The sequence below is a fragment of the Sarcophilus harrisii genome, chromosome 5 (assembly GCF_902635505.1).
Source record: "Sarcophilus harrisii chromosome 5, mSarHar1.11, whole genome shotgun sequence".
NCBI lineage: Eukaryota > Metazoa > Chordata > Mammalia > Dasyuromorphia > Dasyuridae > Sarcophilus > Sarcophilus harrisii.
The window spans coordinates 68372619-68381629 of record NC_045430.1 but is presented as its reverse complement, the minus strand read 5'-3'; the positions used below and the strand labels follow the sequence as shown (position 1 = coordinate 68381629).

General features: G+C 33.6%; 1 pseudogene; it reads right to left on the bottom strand.

Annotated features, from left to right (window-relative positions):
* Positions 1-417: 417 nt before the first annotated feature.
* Positions 418-892, bottom strand: LOC100915008 (annotated as a pseudogene).
* Between the last annotated feature and the right edge of the window lie 8119 nt (positions 893-9011).

The window sequence follows — 9011 nt, the reverse complement described above, 5'->3', positions numbered from 1 at the left end:
AGAGGAAGGGAGTGAGATAAGGAAAACATTTTGAAACTCAAAATATTGTTAAAATGAATGTTAAAATGTTTCTTGACATGTAACTGGGGGAAAAATAAAATCGTATTTTAAAAAAAGCTGAGTAATGTTGCACAGGAGTGCCAAAAATTGCCCCATTAAAAACAAAAACTATTTACATTAAATAAGAAACTTATTTTCAGACCTTTATTTTTCACATTAACAGCAATACGTAGTGTGATAAATGGTAGGAAAAAACAGCTTCTAGCACTCAATACCACAAAGTAGCATAGTTTGCCATATGAGAGTAAGGCAAAGAGTAAATAGGGGGAGATAAGACGGAGAGAAGGAAAGAGGAAGGAGGAGCTTTTGTTATTTCATTTCTGGTTTCAGAGATGATTGGACAACTCATCTATTTCTTTATAGAGTGACAAAGGTGGCTTAGACATACCAGTTTCTGTGACAAACAGAATGTAATTCAAATTTGTCTGTGATTTCAGCTTCATTCATGGCATTGGGAATATCTTGTTAGTAAACACTAATAAGATGACATCTCTAAGTTCCTCTGCCAACATCCTCATCATTTCTTCTTGGGTTTAATTGTTCTGTTACTATTGTCAACTGCAAAAATCAGTCCTCATGTGTCCTGGAAATAATGGTTCCATAAAGGTCAGATCTTGTCCTGGCTACCTACATCCCACATCATGAAACTAATATTTTTGTATTCTGAAGTTTTTACATTGACACTTATAGTTGGAATTATAGTTGCAATTTCACCCAGCTTCAATTTATACGAAATAGTTGCCTTCCTGCCGCATCCAGACCTACCATTAGAACCTGCATTTCTTTTTTTGCCAAAGAGTTCCTTTAAGAAATTAGCAAATATATTCCCCATATTCCAAGAGTGATGTGTTGAATGTTGGCAAAAGAAACCTGTGAGCAGCTGCCTCTCCTTTTTATTGACTCTCCAAGCACTGGCTTTTCTTCCTGGTCTATTTCTTCTTTCACAACTGTGACTAATATGGAAATGTTTCACATGATTTCACATATGTAATGTATATCAAATTGCTTACCATTTTAGGAAGAGGAGAGAGGAGGGAGGAAGAAAAATTTGGAACTCAAAATCATGCAAAAAGGAATGCTAAAAATTGTCTTTACATATAATTGGGGGAAAATAAAATACCATTAAAAATATAACTGGCATAAAAAAAAGGTCAAGGAGAGATAATTTAAGAATAATTGGATTCCCTAAAAATTATGATCTTTTTCAAATAACCTCAATACTATATTTCAAGAAATTATATATATAAACTATTATATATATATATATTCTACTAGAACCTGAGAACAAAGATAAAATAAAAATAATTCTCTGACCATCTTCTTAAAGAAATTCCCCAAAGGAAAAGTTTCAGAAAATACGATAAACAAGAGCCAGAGTTTTTTTAAAATTAAATATTAATAATGCAAGCATTTATAAAGGAGTTCAAGTATGAAGGAACAAGAGTCAAGATAACACAAGACTTAACAACTTCTACTAAAAATCAGGGGAAATCTTGGAATACAGCATTTGAAAAGGCAAAAAATAATGGCTTACAAACAAAGACAAAACCTTCCTCTGCAAAGTTAAATATAATTTTACAGGTGTGTGTGTGTGTGTGTGTGTGTGTGTATGTGTATGTGTGTGTGTGTGTGTGTGTGTGAATGATGGACCTATCATAAAATAAAGAATGTTGGACCATTTTTGATGAAAATGCTGGAGCTGTGTAGCAGATTTGAAATGCAGACAGTCCATACATAATTAAAAAGAGGGATTTCTTTGAGAATTTACTAGCAAGAATTTACTAGTAAGCTGATTGAGTACTATTATTATAACAAGGAGAGTGCTTTTATCCTTTTAGAACTTAATGTTTTTGAAAGGTATTAAAGGAATTAAATAAGGGGGGAATCTAAAGGTGGATTCATTCTGTTATTAGGGTTTTAACATTAAGTAAAAAAAAAATCATTTTAACAGCTTTATGAAAAATGGAAAGGAATGAAAAGAAACGTAGGAAGACCAATTCAAAATCCATTACAATAGGGCTGGTAGTGAGGTCCTGAACTGGTTGCTAGGTAAGTCACACATGAGAGATATTGGGATGATAGAAGTATCATGACTTGGCAAGTGATGGATACATGGGCTGACAGAGACTGAGGAGCCTAGAATGCCAAGCTTGTGAAGCTATGAGACAAGAAGAATGGTGCTACTCTCAGCAGAAATAGGAAAGTTTGGAAGAGTTGGGTTGGGGGAAAGACTTTTCAAGATTAAATGTGGAAAATGTTGTGATGAGAGAGACACACACAGAGACAGACAGACAGAAAGAGAAAGACAGAAATAGAGAAAGAGAAAGAGAAAAAAAGGAGACAGAGAAACAAAGGGAAGCAGAGACACACATACAGAGACAGAGATCACAAAAACACAGAAAGAGACAGAGGTGGATTCAGAGTCAGGGAGACCCAAGTTCAAATTTTTCATTACACACTTAATTCTTTTGTGATCCTGGCAAGTCACCTAACCTTTCTCAGTTTCCTCATCTGTAGAATGAGAAAATAATAGTACCTATTTCTAGAATTGTTGTGAGGATCAAATGAGGTAAGATATGTGAAATGCTTTGCAAAATTTAAAATACTTTATAAATACTGTTATTATCATTATAGCTATTACAACAATAGATGAGCAAACTAGAATCCAAAGTGAGTTGCAAGGTCACACAAATGGTAAATAAAGGCCCAGAGTTTGAACCCATCTCCTGCCATGTCACCACACTGTGGCTGCCACTCTTCGTATTGTTATATATCATCTTACAATTATTTTTGTACTAGGTTTCAGTGAACATTAGGAGATACAAAGAGGACAATAGGAAAAGATATAAAATGAAGGGGAAGGTTCCAAAAAGTATAGTGGAAAAGGAGGAGTCCTAGAGAGCTAGTGTTGGGTTTGCTCTGGGTGTAGACTAGACAGTTGCTATAGTTACTTATTGCAAGGATCTTGGCTAAGTTTGCTGGATGGATGGAAGGAAGATGTTAGTTGGCATTTTGCCTCTGTTACTTCCTTTACCACTAATACCTCCAGTAATCCCTGACCAAGTGGCATATAAACAGCAATATAAGCTGAGGTGAGAAAGCTGAAATAATCAAAGGACCCTTGAAAGTGATAGCATAAAGATGGGAGGGGAAAGTGCCTTTGGGAAAACCAGAGCAGATGACCCCATATATTAATGCCTGGGAGAAAGCAATGGTTATACTATAATAGTTTAATCTCTCCTGGGAAGAATTCTTATTTTATTTTGTTATCTGATTCTTGATCCTTCCAAAACGATCTGCTTTTGAGAGAAATTTTTCTCTTTTATATTAATAATCAATTATTGAATTAGGATCAGAATTTTTTCAGAAGCCTGTGAATTGTTCAGTTTCTTAAAGATTGTTAATAGAAGAGATTGCTCTAATCCTTGGGTTATATATCTTTCCATCATGGGTGGGAAACTCCATCCAATTAGAGAACCTTATAAAGAATTTAATCTAATCAGGGCGAAATGTGGTGGATTATGTTCTAGTAAAACAGATTTGAGTGATCAAAGTCACATTCAACCCCCTCCCCCACCCTATTAGAATAGGCCAATCTCTCATTATAATATTCATTCTCTCGTTATTTGTAAACCAATCAGAATAAATTGCCACCCTGAGAAATACTCCATCTTCCTTTTATTAATTATGAGCTAGCATGATTAATAAGATGATTAATTACTCAGAAACAATGTCCCTAATTTTTTTTATATCACATTCTTCAGGTACAAAGTAGGAAAGACTAATTTAGTCTATGAATTTGAATCCAGACACATTAATTCTTCCTACTTTTAAATGTTGCCTATAAATGCCTCATACTTTTAAAAAGGAGGATAATGCTTTTATAGGACTTTCAGCAACAGGCTCTGTAACTGTAGTAATGATCAGATAGAAAGAAAAATAAAAAAATTAAAATCAGTTTCAATTAAGTCATATTTACATTTTAATAAATTTGCTTCACTAATCCTCTTCTTACTTTTTGCAAATCTGGGTAGATCCTTTCTTATTGGAATCTTAAGAATTTTTGCCATAGAACAGACGTAAAGTGGTCTTTTATGCTCACAAATATCTACCCATGTGTGGAGAGCTGAAATGTTTATTATTTCCCAGGAAATAATCTAAACTAAAATTTTTACTTTGAAACTCTTAATTTCAAGTTCACTTGAAAATTTTCTTAAATTATTTAGCACAAAGATATAATTTTTATCATTTTGTTGTATTAACATACTAATTAATATATTTTAAAAGGTAATAAATGTGTTTATGTCGATTCATAGTTTTTTTTTTTTTTTTAAATCTGTATTACAGGTGCAAAAAATAGTACCGGTCCTGAAGTCAGTAGGACCTGAGTTCAAATGCAGCCTCAGACAATTAATATTTTCTAGCTGTATGACTGTGGGCAAGTCACTTAACTCCAATTGCCTCAGCAAAAAGACAAAACAAAATTATATTATTGCTTTAATGATCCATTAGAATTTTAATTCTGAGATTCCACTTATCAGAATGGAAATGATGATAAAGTGTGTATATAATCATTCTAGAAAAGAATTAAAATTATATACAAAATTGCTACTAATAGCATATATCCTTTGACCCAGCCAGATCTATACCTAAAAGAGAGAATTAAGAGGAAAAGCTCTCTTATGTGCCAAAATATTTATAGCAGTTCTTTTTTGGCAAAAAAAATAGAGAGAGAGAGAGAAACTAAGAGAATATTCAATAGCTGCAAAATAGCTGAGCCAGTTGTGATATATGAATGTGATATTCTTCTATAATAAATGAGGAAACAGGGGCAGCTAGATGGTGCAGTGGATAGAGTACCAGCTCTGAAGTCAGGATGACCCAAATTCAAAACTGGGCTTAGGTACTTAATAATTTTTAGCTGTGTGACCCTGGGCCAGTCACTTAACCTCAATTGTCTCAGTCAAAATAAATAAATAAATAAATGAGGAAACATGATTTCAAAAAGACAAAATGATACAGAAAGAAGTGAGCAGAAAAGGGTGAACAATTTATACATATATTCATGAAATATACAATAGATATAGATGTTATACCTAGATGAACAACTTTGAAGACTTTTTTTTTCTGAGGCAATGTATGTGTGGAAGAGTGCGCTTACTCTGTGTTAAGAACTGCTCTAAGCATTGGGCATACAAACAGAAAATTGAGATAGCCCCTATCTAAAGGAGGTCACATTCTAATTAAGAGAGACATCTAATAAGGATGACTTAACAGACAAAATATGGGTGATACTTGAGGATCAAGCAAGAAAATTGTCAGGGAAAATTGGCAGTTTCTGATCAGTTACTATTAGGAAGAAAGTAATGGTTAGGATAGAGTAAGATGGTGAACTGCTGATGGATGTAATAAGGTGAGGTGGTGTGTCAGCCCCAAGTGAGTGATCAATGTCTGGTGAGAACTGAGCAATAGGGGTTCAGGTAAGGGACAAGAAGGATCCCCCCAAGGCCTATTCCTGATGGTTTGTCATCTTGGGAGGAAGAAGACAAGGTCCAGGTTGCATAACACAATTAGAAATATAGGTTAAAATGTTTAACGTATTTTGGATTACTTGCCATCTAGGGGAAGGAGTGGGGGAAAGGTGGGGAAAAATTGGAACACAAGTTTTTGTGGAATGTGGTGTGGAAAAATTGGAACTGCAAGTTTTGCATAGGTTTATGTTGAAAAATTGTCTATGCATATGTTTTAAAAATTAAAAAGTTTAATATAAAAAAGAAATATGGGTAAAAATAGAACTTTGGATTAAAGAGTTTAATTTTTATAGAAGATTAAGTAAGTAGTTTAAATTAATAGAGTAAACAAATTCTTAATTAAGAATTAAGTGAATACTGTTAGGTCTATAGCCTAAAGACATCAAAAAAAAAAAAAAAGGGGGGGGGAGAACCTATTTATACAAAAATAGTTATAGCAGATCTTTTGTGGGTAACAAAGAATAGGAAACCAAAGGGATGCCCATCAATTGGGAATGACTAACCAAGTTGTGGTCTATCATTATAATGAAATATTGTTGTGCCATAAGAAATGACAAGGAGGATTTCCTAAAAATGTGGAAAGATTTACATGAACTGATTTAGAGTGAAGTGAACAGAGTCAGGAGAGTACTGCACACAACAACAGCAATATTGTTTGATGAAGAATTGTGAATGACTCAGCAATACAACGATCCAAGACAATTCCAAAGGACTAGTAATGAAGTATACTATGCACTCAAGAGAAAGCATTGATATTAATTGAATACAGACTGAAACATGCTATTTTTCACTTTCTTTTATTTCCTTTATTATAGTCTTCTTGTACAAAATGATTAATTTGGAAATGCACATGTATAACCTATATCTGATTGCTTACCATTTCAGGAAAGGGAGAAAGAAGAGAGGGACAGATAGGATTTGGAATTCAAAACTTTAAATAAAAGGTTTTTTTAAAAAAAATTAGGTGAATAGTTAAAAATACAGAAGACACTTCTATTTACTCATGTCAGTGAGAAACTAAAAAACTTTGCTTTAATATTTCCTTTAAATATTAAGACCATACATTCTGAAGATGAGCTTAATGGAGATATTAACCAAGGTAATAGCCACAGATTTAATATATCCTATTATGTAGTTAGTATTATGTAGGGAAGATTTTTATAAGAAAAATAATTGAAAGATGTTAGGCTGAAAATCCAAATAATTAGACAGGTCCATCAAATATCAAATTGAATCTCTTACCTTTGCAGAGGAAGCAAAGAACTGTGACTGAGAACAAGAATATCAATTTCATGGTGGTAATTAGGGACCTAGGAAGAGAGAATCAATCATCCTTAAGAATTAGATCCAATGAAGAACTCTCCTCCTCAAGATTTTATACCTACCTGAAACACAATCTCATGTCATGTGCTGGGTGAGGTGAAATCATTGATGACAGAACATAGATAAATAAATTCAAATGCCAAAAACAAAATCTACTTTAAGTCTTGTTATTGTATTCTTACTGGGCCATCTCCTTTCTTAAATCAACTCAATCAACTCATGTGAAACTCAAATAATTTCCTTTATTCCTTCTTATACAAACAAAAAATTCAGGAAGTAAAAGTGTTGGGATTAAAAATGGAACATATATATGCTTTTATCTGTTTTATTAATCATCATGTAGATTTTAATACTTCAGAAAACTTTTTTCAGAGACAATGTGGTACAGAGAGCTAGCTTAGGAACCAAAAAGATCTGTGTTTAAGTCCTATCTCTGTTTCCTATTATCTATATAACACTAGGCAAGTCACTTAATTTCTTGATTCCCTACACAATTCGTTAATATTCTTAAAGAAGTTGTAGAGAAGGTACCAATCTATATAGCTAAATGGAGTTTCCTCATTTAGTTATTCCCTATATCAGCAAATTCATAAATCCAGTTTCTTTCCTCAACTATCAAAATGTATTCAAAATCTAAACTACCTTTCTTCTTTCAATATTTTTCTTTCTCAAATCTGTGACTTCTCTATTCATAAACTTATAGCTATCATTTTTGAAATCCATAAATAAATCCACATATATGTACTATATTTCTAATCAAGTCTTATTCTGATGCCCTACTGTGCAGTGGTAGTGAATTTGGGTTTTCAAAAACAAGTATTTTTGGTCCAAACCTGCAATTTCATCCATAGGGAACTTACAGTAAAGAAACTCTTTACCAGGGAAGATGGTCAATTTATCTGTTGATTTATAGCTTTAGAGACTAAATAGTCTCAGTTCTTTCAACTGATTTTTGTATGGCATACTCTTGGGTCCTTTGCTATCCTGCTGCTCTTTTTCTGGATGTCAGGAACATTGCCATAAATATTTGGTGGAATGAGATTGCTAGCCAGGCAGACATTATAAAATTTCCCCCAAGTTCTTGAGATTGTATTTTACTTGAATGAATTTTGAATAAAGTGCAGCCTTGAGCATGCAAAGGAGAATGGAAGGTCCAAATGGATCCTGAGGCAGATCTTCATTCTGGATTATCCAATGGCTATCAGGCAGGAGAGAGACAAAAGTACAATTAAATGAGGTATAATTTAGATAGGATCAGGGATTTGGAGTTAAGAAGTCCTAAATTTGAATTCTTCCTCAAACACTTACTAGCTTTGCCATCCAGGCAAGTCATTTAATCTCATACTTCACATTCCTCAGGTATAAAATATGGATAACAATAGCAACAAACTCATTATGAAGATGAAATGAGATAATATATAAAAACATTTTACAAGCTTTCTCATGATATATAAATGCTATTATTATCAGTTGGTAGTAGAGCTAGCAAATCATCAAAGGGCCAGTGAGATATGCATGCATACTCAGATTAGAGAAATTATACTGCAATTTCCACTAACTGAATAAGAGAGAGGAAAGAGGGAAGAGGGAACAAAAGATAGTTTTCCCCATTTTTAGCTTCATGCAGGTGACATTTATGGGTGTGATGTCCAGAGTATTTACTTTTATTTTCTAAGTTATTTGAAATTGTTATTAAAACTAACTGATCATAAATTGAAACTCATATGAGTCTCTCCCCATGAAAGGAGAGAGACAGATATAGACAGACAGACAGACAGACACACACACACACACACACACACACACACAGAGAGAGAGAGAGAGAGAAAGAAACAGGACCAGATAGACATAGAGAGAGAGGCAAAAAGACAGAAGACCAAAAAAAGAAGGAAGATGTATTTTTAAATTTTTTGTCGGCCAGGTTTGGCAAGGGGGATGGAGGGTAGGAAAACAAGCCAATGTGAGAGAGTTTGTATTATTATCATACATTTACAGAATATATATAAATCCTGATCCTATCCTAGAGGTAAATACATCCAGAAATCCATGTGCTATGGGGGAAAGCAGCTGCTTCCTTCCTTCCTCCCTCTCTCTCTC